The following is a 12,831-nucleotide window of genomic DNA, read 5'->3' as shown; positions in this document are numbered from 1 at the left end:
TGACCATTTTCTTCAGTTTGGAAGCTATTGGAAACCAGACAGAGGAGCAGGATGTAAGCTTGGCCTTACACAGCTACATAGGCACGTGAACTGAGATTGTGTGAACCCAACTGCACTTGCCTGATTCCTTTTTTTCATTGTTTGAGGGACAGGGAGTGTGTCAGGAAACCTGTTAGAAAAGGCAAGGGGATGGGCAGAGATCCATAGCCACTCCGTACCAAAGCAGTGCAGAAAAATGGTGTTTGGCAGAGGATAAGGTTCCTATAAAAGAGCTCTCCGTCTGGGCCTGGGACGCTTGGGACATTCTGAGCATTTTTCTTTCCACCACCCCCAGGCAGTGGGAAATTACTGCCTCTTGTGTGAGTGGAGAGAAAACAACTAGGCAGTCTCCATTTTAGCACGCAGGAGATAGGTGGGTTGCCTTGCCAAAGGCGTGTCTTTTATTTATATCCATAGACAGGTATCTCCACTCTGGCAATGCTTTGGGGACACGCTGTGTACTCAATTTCTACCCTGCACGGTCCAAGGAGCATTAGGGCAGTATTTCCCTCTGTTACAAGTCCCCAGGTTTATCCTGTGGATTCCTTGATGAAAGCAGTCCCCAAACTGCTCTCTGTAAGATGACCTGATGCTCCCTGCATGCGAAAGTCTAGCTATGTATTATCACACATTCTGGGTCTAGTTTTTATTGGATTTGCCACACTGAAAATTTGAGATTAACACACTAAAATCAAAATGGGAAAAGCAAAGTCTGAGGAAGGCCCAGTGAAATGACAGAATACGTAGCTGAAAAGTACTTGCACTGAGGGCCTTTTTCAGTCATATCCCTTATACAAACATCAAACTCAGCCCTATGACATTAGAGAAATCCAATAACAGTTTCTCATGCAATGGAAACATTTTTGTAGAGACTTACATTTTATTTGGGAACTGGCTATCTGCTACAACCAGCAATTCAAGTCAAAGCAACGGAGTAATATTTCAAAAATGATTAGAGCAAAACAAATAATCACATGAATGGTATTATTTTGCAAAACATGCGATCCTCAGTAATTTGTGGTTTTTGGTCCCTGGTGCTAAAATTGTGCTGTGTCTTTAATCAAGCTAATTATGCAAAACTCTTTAAAGGTCACAAAAGGTTCAGGCGGAGGCTTTTTGATGCTGAAATATAGACCAAACACCCATAGTACATTGTTCTGATTGGAAACGAAGCACTGCTTTCTTCAGACTAATACTGTATTTGAAATTTCAGTGTGAAATACCAGCATTTATACCTTACGTACCCTCAGACTGCTTTGCATGCTGCTGCAAAAATCAAATTATCCCCTTCTGCTCTCTAACATGGATATGGAAACGAGCCGTCTCTTTCCATCACCATGCCCTCTAAAAACATTACATTATACTTACAGCATTTATTTATTTTTGGCAGCCAGCCAGAAAAAAAAAAATCCTCTTTCAAAAATACCCCTCCCTGTGAATTGGATTATGTTGTAATCCATTCTGGATCTACCCCAGGCCTGCTCGCCTTCTGGGGTAAAATGACAACGTTTTGGACAGTCTGCAGGGCTGGGCGGAGGGAGTGGACCACCAGGAGACTATGATACAGCCCAGGTTTCTCTCCCACTCCTTAATTTTACAGCCACAAGGAAAAAACCTGTACACAGAGTCGTCTTTGTCCATCTGCGAAACACACGCTCTCCCAGGTTGCTGCCACTCATGAGGTCATGATGTGGGGACACTGCAAAATGGTTAGCAATGCTGGCAAAGCAGTGACACCAGCTCTGCCTGGCGTGACCAGCCTGGGGTGGGCACGGAGTGATCTGGGGCCACTTCTACCCTACCAGCACTTCCTGGGGCTGCCATGGGGCAGTGCAGCTCCTGCGAGGGTTTGCTGTGGCTCTTCCCCTCCCCGGCACCACTGCTTGTGCTGTTTTGCTGGCACTTTGCGTTGCTCTTTCCCTGCAAACTGCCACTCTCCTTTATTTTCTTCTTCTTCCTGAGCAGTCTCCGTGGCCAGTCTTCTCCATCTGACTTTGTGGTGAGTTGGGGATTGCTGGTGTTCTGGAAACCCGATTGCTGCGTCTCTGGCTGCAGTGTAGGGACCAGAACTCTCTTCAACTTAAATTGAGGGCAACTCGATGACAAACTGAAGGGACTTCAGAGAAGGGAAAAAATGATCCAAGGCTTAGATGTGGGCTGAAGGAAAATGAAGGGAATGGGCTTTGCACATATCTTGGCTGAACGATATCTAATTGGGGTATGATAATTCCCTATAAGTCTTAGGAGGATATAAACACTTAAGAGGCAAAAGAATTGATGAGGACCAGAAAAGGGAGCATAAATGGAATTAATGAGATGAAACTGAGAGCAGGAGAATTTATACTTTAGGGTAACATTTCCTATTAACAAGATCTACTACAGCGTGGGGTAGGATTCCAAGGAGAAGCAATGGAAACCCTGTTGCTTAAGTTATTTCAGAGAAGACTGGACAAAACACTCAAGAACACACTGTAGGGAACAATTCCACAGTGACAGGAAGATGGAAAAGATGATCTAATAGTAGCTCTTTCCATTTCTAATTTATACGGTGACTTTATATTAGAGGGTTTTTTTTGAGCTGCCAACCAGTCATCAGTAAAAGAAACACGCTAAAAAGTTCCTTCTGGTATTCCATAACAGTCCCATATTTCCCTACTTCCCAAGTCCTTTCTATTACACATATACACAATAGACCTGATGATTTACAGCAGAAACGTCATCCTCCATGCATCCTATTTTGCTGAGTTACTGCAGGGTCTCTGAACAGTGGTTATCTTCTGTGCGGTATGAGCTAAAACATCACAGCACAGCACAGCAAATTCAGTCAGATGATTCAATATTAATTTCCTGGCTTTGAAAAGTTGAAAAGTCAAATCTTCTGTGTCATTTGAAAACTATTTCTTTTTCCTATTACCTTTTCTTCACATACATAGGCAGTTGTGTAGAATAACATTTGGAAAATCTTTGTAAATAGAGCCTTATTAGGAGAAAGGCAGAACCAGGCTTTATCCAGTAAAAAGAGGAGGAAAAAAGGCTCTTTGTACTGCAAAAGGTACTGTAAGAGAAAGGGAATTCTTGCTGAAGACACAATTACTTCTGTATCATTGACTTTGTAATACATACCATTCCATATTGCATGAGCTTGACTTTTTTGTTGCTTTACCTCATATACCTGAGTGACACGCTCTCATTTCAACAAGGGAGGGCAATAAAGGTCGCCTAAACGTCTAACCTAATAATTTGAGTTGTAAGGCAATAGCACAGATTCCCTGGGGAGGCAGAGGATAGAAGTTGATTTGCCTGCTAGAAATGATGTAGATAAAGCCCATCCTGCTTTAGATGAGGCTAGATTAGATGCCTGCTCAAGGTCCTTTTCAGACATATTTTCTGTTTTTTACAGTATCTTCCATCGGCCTCTCTGCAAAATTTCCAGACTTCTATCTGCCAAATTATGTGCAGATGCATATAGGTCAGCTAAATCCAAACATCGGTAGAGTCTAAGGTCAAAACAGATTGTTGAGTTTATCTTGTCCAGCGTTTCTGAACATCTTCCAAACCATGATCTCATATTACTACAGAACAGAATAATGGGCCCTTTCCTTCTTCTTGACTGTAGCGGAAGGGCAGCTGAAATCCTGTTGGAGGTCCCAGGGCCTGAAGATTGAGAACGAAGCCCCTGAACAGAACTGTACATACCAACTCCCAGTGCAGATGGGAGCGCAGCTGCATGACTTAAGCGTGCAAATAGCGATATGCACAGACAGGACACAAGGCAAGGAAAGAAAGGGACCCAAGGTCTGCTGTTTGCCACATACCAAATGAATTGCTGGTAGAAGGTGACTGATTTTGGCAGACTCATACTAATGTATACTAACACTGTTCAGAGACTCATGCTAGCATACAGCACAGCTAGTGCTGACTTCATTAAAGCTCCCTGGTCAATGAAAGCAATTGTGTGTTGTCTAGTGGTTGGACTGGAAGACGGGAAAGGATTTGATTCAATGCTAGCTGTGCTACTGACTCACGGCTTACCCTCCAAGTAAGTCATTTGACCTTTCTGTAGTTCAGTCAATCTGGCTGGAAAATTGTGCGGGAAGAAGGGAAAAGCACTATTCTTACTGAAAACCACAGACGGAATCTGAGCTGAGTTTTCCTAGGGTAAAAAAGAAAGAGACAATATCAGAACGTGAGTCAGGATCGGAACCTCCCTGGCCTTTTCCACTCAGGACGTCTGGTAGTATCATCACTATCATAGCAGAAAATCATTTACTTCAAGTCTTACTTCTAGCTCAGAAACCAAAAGGAAATACTTGGTGCCTGTGCCAGGTACACTCAGCTTCTGAATAGATTGAAGGACTATCTGAACGGATTTAATAACTTTGGAGTTCTCTACATGGATCATATTTAAAGGGTATAAATAACCACAGCAAAAACTGGAACAGAGATGGATTTATATTACTAATATTTTTTTTTAAATTTTTCTGATGGGAAAATGGAAAAAACTAGGGACTTAAAAATACCTTTTTTTTTCCCTGTGTTATGCTTTCTGTCAGATTTTGTACTATAGAGACCTAAAGAACATTTTTTGGCAAAATACCAAGCTAAATACAACGCGGTGTAAGTTCCTAATAATGGAAAGAAAGTTGTGGTGGGAAAGTGTCTAGAGCAGATTTTGTAGACAGAAGGTCCCCGAATTGGCTGCAAAAACAATTTCTTTTTCAGAATGTCTTCCTCATTTTGAAAATATAAATAGCTCTAATTAAATGCCCCAACCTTTTTCTTTTAGTATGAGTAGGAAGTGGAGTTGTAAAAGATTGATTTTGGCCAGTACTGCCATAAAGTGGTGAAAACAATAATGACCTGTAAAGGAAACTGAAATTCAATGGGGGCTGGCTTTGTGGTTCTGGATATACCTCTATTTTTGTGAGAAACCTCTACTAGACCCATGAAATCAGCCCCCCTCTGGATTTCAGGAACGTTTGAACTAGAGCGAAAGTCCCTCACTCTGACAGATGACTCAGGCTGAGAACTACCGTATGAATGGTACTACTGAAGCCACATTCACCCATACAGTGCTGCTCAATGTACTTCTACACAGTGAGCCTCAAGGGGAAAATTGAATCAAAACCCACAAGCACTCTGTAGCGACGGAATCACACACAAAATGCTGAAGGCGAGCGAGGCTGTTGGATTCAGGCACTGTGAATTTTCAGTTCCGACAGAGCCCTTAATGGAAACAGCCTGCTTCCGGTTTGATATCAGGTGAAATATTGACATGTTTTGACCTGATGGTACAAATATCACTAGAAGTGTGGCTTTAGTATTGTAGCTGTCACATTGCTGACCTGCCAGTCATTTATCAAGGGGCCTACAAAAGACCTGCCTTATGAAAAAATGGCTACACGTTTTCATGGATCCAAATGTTTCACTTAGGTCTCCTGAACTTCTTTTCAGAAATCTCGAGAAGTATCTGGCTCTTTCTGTCTAGATACAGGGATTATCAGAGCTTTTAGGTTAATAGGACCCAGTAACTATAATGACAGCATTGCACAACAGGCATCATTAGTGGGGAAGAGCTGGAACATGGAAATGGGTTTTCTCCATCAGAAGTTTTATTGTTGTAAAATGTGGTACAGATAGGAACATTTTTATGAGTCCTAGGGATCCCACTTCTCCATCAGCATCATGAGAAGAAAAGAAGTCTCTCAACTTTATTTTCAATTACGTGGTAAAACATGATCAAGAGGCTCCTTGTGGGCTCCTGTGAATTAATCACCATCACTGAATTGTTGTGTTAAAAGACATAAAGGACATAACGGACAATAGAGGTCTGGCAGGATTTCACAGTAAACAAATCTGAACCGAAACTTTAGACTTTGAACTCAGATCTGACCTTGACCTAAGGTGGATTTACATCCACAAATTATTCTGTTGGCTTATACACAGAAAGTCAGAATTGTACTGTTAGACATGAAACACTGTGAACTCTGAGGCTCTGAAATACAGCCGTGCATCTGTATCACCTGGAAAGTTAAAAATATTTGGAAGCAGAGTTTGATAGGAGTGGTCAACATTGTAGGTATGCCTCATCTGTTAGAGTTCTGAATATTTTCAAAAGTTTTGCTTTCAATCTGTGTAGACACTTCATTTATAAAATTCCCCTCTGTTACTTCTTGTCTGTAGGAGACAATTATTTCCCAAATGGCTATTTTTTTCTCATATGATTCAATCTGCAGGGGAATATTGTCTCTTTCTCACATGCTTTTACCTTGTTAATAAATTAACTTTGTACATTCAGATCATAGTGATATCGCAACTTCAAGGAATTAACAATTTGGTCATAAAATACAAGTGCAACATGACCACATTACAGGAAAAACATTCCTGAAGCAACCCCAAGTTTCCTTATTTCTTTCAACCTTGCTTTTACAGTAATACTGCATCAATTACCTTACATTGCAACAAACAAAAGCAACTGAGACAAGTCCAAAGGGACAGATGCAACAAATAACTTTTCTTTTTCCCATGTGTTGAGCTGGTCAAACACAAGCCAACTGCACACTAGAAGCAATGGATGCATGGCAATTATGTGAGCTAAATATGCCCTGAATTCTTCATGTCCAGCCTGCTTTAGAATAAAGAGAGCAAATAAACGTACCTGCACGTATGAAGATTTAGCCTTGCTCTCATCTTGAGGGACAAACATTTAAATGAAGAATTTGCCTTCGGAAAGTGAAAACAGCCGGATTAACCTTCAATTTAGCATAGATACTCTAGCATCGTATTAGTGCTGTCTAAAACAATGCAGTCAGAAGGCCCCAAAATGGCCTTCAAATTGTGTCAAATTGTGCACTGTCATCATGACTCCCCACTTCTCATACAATAGTGTGGTGGTTGTTATTCTCTTCATGTATGGAAGACTGGAAGAGTTGAGACTGTTGCTGTTTTTTGCACTTTCCTGTTTTTTCTGTTCTTCATGTGAAAACATTCCTACCTCTCACCAAGGTAGGATAAGGCAAGCGTTTCTAAGGAAGTTTCTTTCCCAGTTCTCCTTTGTCCTGGTGCTCACCAACATCCTCTATAGCCAGAAGTTTCTCTTCTGTTTGAATGTGTATTAGTGCATCAAGTTGTCAGATAATTTTTCAAAGTCATCTTTCCAGAAGTCTACTGTGACCGTGGAAGTCAGGCTTCAGAACCACAGTACTCAATATTATATCCTTATGTAATCATATAGATGATATACTAGAAAGCTTTTATTTAAAGATCCTGCTCTTGAAACGGGGCCAAGATGAGAAAGAAATGAGAAAACATGGCAGGTAAAGTAGATGGAAGTAGGCTTATAAGAAATTGTGTACTGAATGCAGTTACGAGATTCTAGTCCCTAATATTTGAAATTGTTCGTACAAGTATCCTGAGGTATCTAGACAAAACCCCCACCAATTTCTCTTGGCAAATTCAGGAGTGAAGTTTGCAATTTTCTGAATCACACCAAAACTAAATACAATAAATGAAGGCCAGTCTTTCAGATTATAAGGCCAGTTTGCTCAAGCACTGTCAAACAGCATTGGTATGGTGACAGCCTGGCATCTTGCAATCTGCCAGAATTAGAGTGCCATGCTGCTTCTGATTGGAAACTGCAGTGGGCAAGTTACTAGTTTCTCTTCTTTGGTATAAAGCACCTATTTCTTGCTAGATGATTCATAACAAAATGGATCTTCATGCTGCAACTAATTCAGCATTTAACATAGCCTTTGTTGCAGCACACGCCACTTGACAAAACACTCTCAAAACAATTTGAGAGTTTCACGTTTGGAAAGTAAGAAGGAAATGATTTTGTGGCACTCTTTCTTTCTTTCCTTCTTTCCTTCTTTCCTTCTTTCCTTCTTTCTTTCTTTCTTTCTTTCTTTCTTTCTTTCTTTCTTTCTTTCTTTCTTTCTTTCTTTCTTTTTCTTTCTTTCCTTCCTTCCTTCTTTCCTTCTTTCTTTCCTTCTTTCTTTCTTTCTTTCTTTCTTTCTTTCTTTCTTTCTTTCTTTCTTTCTTTCTTTCTTTCTTTCTTTCTTTCTTTCTTTCTTTCTTTCCTTTTTTCTTTCTTTCCTTTTTTCTTTTTTTTTTTCCATTTTAATATTTTGAAAACTGCTGCCAGTTCTGGAATGTGGGAAATATTCCCACATGTGGGGGTATGATGTGGTGGAGGACAAAGCAATATGCTTTGGAGCTGAATATACCTTTGCGCTTTTAAGACGCTGACCTGAGCCTTGCTCTCTCTGCCACCACCAGTATTACAGCTGACCTTGTGAGCACTTTCCAGGCAGGAAAAGGTTTAACAAACAACTAAGAACTCCACTGCAAAGTAAGTTTTTACCTTTGTCCCAATCCTGGTAAAAAAACCTCTCCCTCATCTCAAATGGTGCTGTTCTGGGCTACAAGTTGTTACCCTGATATCTATATAATCAGTGATGGGCATTTTGTCATAGATTGCATCTGCTGTGCATTTCCAGAAGGTTCACTAAAAAAAATCCCACAACCTTTAAGAATTGTGCCACATCTCTGTTCCTAAAAATGAAGCTATCCTCTACCACCCCACCATTCTCAGCCTTTCCTCAAATTGGAGAAGTAGTTCCCAAAAATATTGCCTTGGCAAAAAGAAGCAATCAGATTAAATCCTGATATTGGAGGGAAGTAATTTTCTGCATGACCTTGAGGGCTAGGCGTGGGCAGAACAGAAAGGGGAGATTCCTGTTTTTCTACACAACCCTGTAACTATACTTGGAAGGTCCCAAGAAATCAGACTGGAAAGTTGGGTTGCTTCTAGTCACATTATCACTATAGTGGTATTTTTAGTGACTTATTTATTTCTCAAAAATCCCCCTAAAGAAAAAATACCAGAGAACCCTACTGGAGATTTACAGGTAAACAGAGAAGAGACGATTTCCAGTAAGGTTTCAAAAAATTTGCCTGAAACAGCTGTCCAGGTGGCACATCCAAAATACCTGGTAGAATGGTACAGCATAAGCAATTGGTACTGATGTGGGTTAGTCTCACTTATGAATAATCTCAAACCCATGCCAATAAAAGATTTATCATGCAATGCTGTGTCTTCTCCCCTTTCCACTCTAACCAAACAAAGTGAAATCAAAATTAATCAGTAAATGACTTTAACCTCGGTAGGGTTTCTCATTAATTTGTGGTTTCTCATTTCCCACATCCCCATCGCTGCATAAAACTTCCCTTTTTACAGACAGTTCACTGTTTACATGATAAACATACTCCCTGCGTTACCCTTCTGGACTTGAATTGCTCAAGCGTGAGAGCTTCAGTACATCCCACTTCCTTACCAGCCCCTTGAAACCTCCTTGATGACAGTGCTTGGTGACCACAATAGGCAGTGAGTACTAATATTGCAGTACAGAGAATTTCCCCCCACCAATGAACCATAACATCCAGTTTCTCCAGCTGTTCTTCTCATTCCTGGAAACCTGCTGGAAAAAGCCACTGTGGAGGTAAATGAACTATCTTGGCACAGAGGCATCACCCACATCTCAAAAGAATCGACTGAAGAGCATGGGGCTCTTGCCTTGAGCCTGGCAGCTCCTTTTGTTGCACTGCTGGGATAGAAAAACGCTTTAAAGTGTGTGTATTATCTGGAAGCTCACCAAAGAGGAGGACATTCCTCTGGAGGTTTAGCTGGGACAATTGACTCCCCGCGAGCTGCTGGCATGGAGGGCGTGCCTGCAAGAAAAGGCTTCCTGGCCAGTGCTCACCCTTGCCCTGCCGTCCCTGGTTCCCCACGCTGATGGGGTTCCACAAAGCACTGGTTTGCATTCGACAGGCACAGCCCTTCCCCAAGTGGCAGCTGTCACCCCAAAGCACAGCAATGAACCCAGTCTACCCATTTCGCCCACTGCCACAGGGATATCCGCCAGTGTCGGCAGAGGGTGGGTATTTCTGTCTCTTTTTCTTTCTTTCTTTCTTTCTTTCTGTCTTTCTTTCTTTCTTTCTTTCTTTCTTTCTTAGCTATGTAAAACATCTCTGGCAGCAGCCTCAGAAATCAGACTTCCAGCCTACCTGATGTAAGATACATCACTTCAGTGATTACGTTTGCTGTGGAAATATACACTCCACAAAGTCAGTTTTACTATGAGGACTTGCTAAAGATAAACCCTACTGAAGTACATATTAGTGCCAGGAACGTCTCTATCCCATCGGTTCTGCCTATCCAATAAACCTCATCAGCTCATAGGTCGTTTAGCAGTGTCCTTCCAGAATGAATTCTGTGAATCAACTGACAAGGGCCAGGAGAAAAACACTAAAATCTACCAGCAACTTAGATTATACTTATCATTTTACTCCAGCATAGGATTAAAGCTATCTACAAAACCAGAGGGGTTTATACTGTATTCACAATTTACCAAGTTAATTTGTATGTTCCTCCCAATTAATTAGCTAAACAGTAAGAGCCAGGACCCAGTCTCAGATCCAGGGATACCATCTGTCACAACCTGGCTCAGTCCCATTGTGTAAGGTCACCAGTCTGCTGTGAGTGGGCTCAATCCATGGGGTCCCACCTGCTTCAAACCCAACCATTTCTGAGGCAAATGGCCTCCCCTTGCGCTCCCCATGGCCCTGCAGCTCCTCCAACCGCTTTCCAGGGAGGTGAAACCCTGCAGGGCAACCAGCCCTCCCCATGCTGCCCAGGGATCACGCACACTTCTGGGAAACTCATCTGGGGCTTCAGGGGAGCATTTCCACACTTCCAGTTTAACCCCTCCACCAGGGCAACATGATCGGAAAGCAAATAGCAAAGTTTAAGCAGAAGAATGTCTGAACCACAGAGGCGGTACTCTTAAAAGAAATTGAAAATCATAGACTTCTGAAAAAGGGCAAAGTCCTGGCTTAGTCACCCCTTCTGTGAATGCAAGGGCTGGGATGAGGGGATGAGCCTATCCTTGTTTTCCACACACTCTCACGCAGGACTCACCCATGTTCAGCTGCTGTCCTTCCCAGTGTCCCCACCAGCAATGCTTGGCCCTTTTCTTTCCACTTTTCTGTGTAAAAAAAAAAAAAGTGTTTGGGAAAGGCCAGTACCTAGAAGATGATCAGCGTACTTAGTCCTAATTTAGCATCATGGTGGCTTCCTACAATTAGTGCCTAGAAAGGCCACCGAGCATGTTTCTGAGGCAGAGCCAACCCAGCAAGCTGCCTATATGATGTCTAGATATGTGTCCAGGAAGATACAAAATAATGTCATGCTATCTGACCCAAACATGCCCTTAGCGCTCTAGGTGAAGGTTCCCAGCTGGGGCACTGCCATGGGGTGTAATGTCACAGAGCAGGAAGTCACTGTAGATAAGGATCCCTCTTCCAAGCTGTAGAGCAACGTGCCCACAACGCATTGATTAAAGATTGGCGAGGTGAAGCCTCAGCATTACAGAGCTCAAAGGAAGCTCTGACTTCGATGTCACAGGATTCAAAGTTTCAGTCATGGGCTATAAACGATAGAAGGGTGTGCCTAGCGATAAATGATGTTTTCTGGATTGCACTCAGGGCACTTAGTGTGGATCTTCATGCTGGTTTTGACATCTGAATTATTGTATTTATTTCTGAAACCAGTTAACTGCCTGGAAGTGTTCTAGACAAAAACCAATGAAACTATCAAGACACTTGAAAGAATGATTTGTGATGAGAAATAAAAAGCAAGTGTCTCACCTACCCACAGAAGAATATGTTCTTTAGACAAAAGGAATTGTCTGCTTCTTAAGCTGTGTTGAATTTAAACGTACTTCTGAAATGCATATATTACATAATGAGAATGATGCTGAAACGGACATTACAAATACTACATAATAAAACTATTTTAACTTGTGTAGTTTTACCATATTAAGCAAAATACATGGCCCATATGTGTAACCATCTAAACAATAATTATGGGTGTACATGTATGTGTATGGGTACATGTGCATGTCTGTATTTTTAGTAATAAATTTGAAAAATGAAAATAGCAAATATGAAGAGGGACATTTAGGATGGATCAAGGAATAGTGGAGGAAATCAAAACTTCCTCAAAGTTAAGAAAAAGAATGTTTATCCATGTACCCTAAATCTGAAATTAAAGGTGGAAGATACAAATGTAGCTGGAGAAGCTGTATATAGTTTTGCCTGTGTTTACAGAAAAGCAAATGATGACACAAAATAGATTAAAAATAATTAGAGATTTTAGTTGCCTCCACTTTGGAGTGCCAAATTTTATTCACTGTAACAGCAGCTAGACTTCTGAAGGTTACTTGCTTAGAATTAAAAATAGGCCCGTTTTAGTGTCTGAAATTCAGCACCCCAAGGACACAGTTGGAAATGTTAGACGAAGGACCAGATGTGTGAATTATCTAATTTCCATTGATGTAAATGGGAGTTAAATGCCTAAAGAAGAAATGATGTGCCTCTTTGCTACAGCCACGTGTTTCAATGGGTTCAGCAGGGACTTAAAACTTCCACCAAAGATTTAGCGTTTACAGAATTTTTAAAACAAAATCTCCAACAACCAATGAATAAATGAAAGCCTCTACTGTCATTCAGCATGATACTTCTTTTCCCATCAGTATAATGCTTTTAGAATTCCAAAGGTGGCTTAAGCTATAGGACATTTCTCTCATCTGCTACCTAGGGGAGGGCTATATGTGCAGTGTCATGTTTTGATTTAGGCAACGTTGGGGATTATGCTGACAGGCACAGCACGGCGGAGGGAATGGGCTGCAGAGAAAATGTCCGTGTGGATCCTTGCTTCATTTAGACAGTGTT

General features: G+C 41.4%; 1 long non-coding RNA gene across 1 annotated transcript in view; it reads right to left on the bottom strand.

Moving 5' to 3' along the window:
- Positions 1 to 414: 414 nt before the first annotated feature.
- The window catches only part of LOC141739068 (uncharacterized), a 77,850-nt gene continuing 65,433 nt past the window's right edge, over positions 415 to 12,831 (bottom strand). Inside the window, exons 4-6 of the long non-coding RNA XR_012585573.1 lie at positions 11,018 to 11,084; positions 4,072 to 4,192; positions 415 to 2,155 (exon numbers count right to left, since the gene is read on the bottom strand). This is a non-coding gene — a long non-coding RNA (uncharacterized LOC141739068). The remainder of the gene's footprint in view (positions 2,156 to 4,071; positions 4,193 to 11,017; positions 11,085 to 12,831) is intronic.

The sequence above is a fragment of the Larus michahellis genome, chromosome 2 (genome assembly GCF_964199755.1).
Source record: "Larus michahellis chromosome 2, bLarMic1.1, whole genome shotgun sequence".
NCBI classification, from domain to species: Eukaryota; Metazoa; Chordata; class Aves; order Charadriiformes; family Laridae; genus Larus; species Larus michahellis.
The sequence above is the reverse complement of the archived record's forward strand: the minus strand, read 5'-3'. Positions and strand labels throughout refer to the sequence as shown.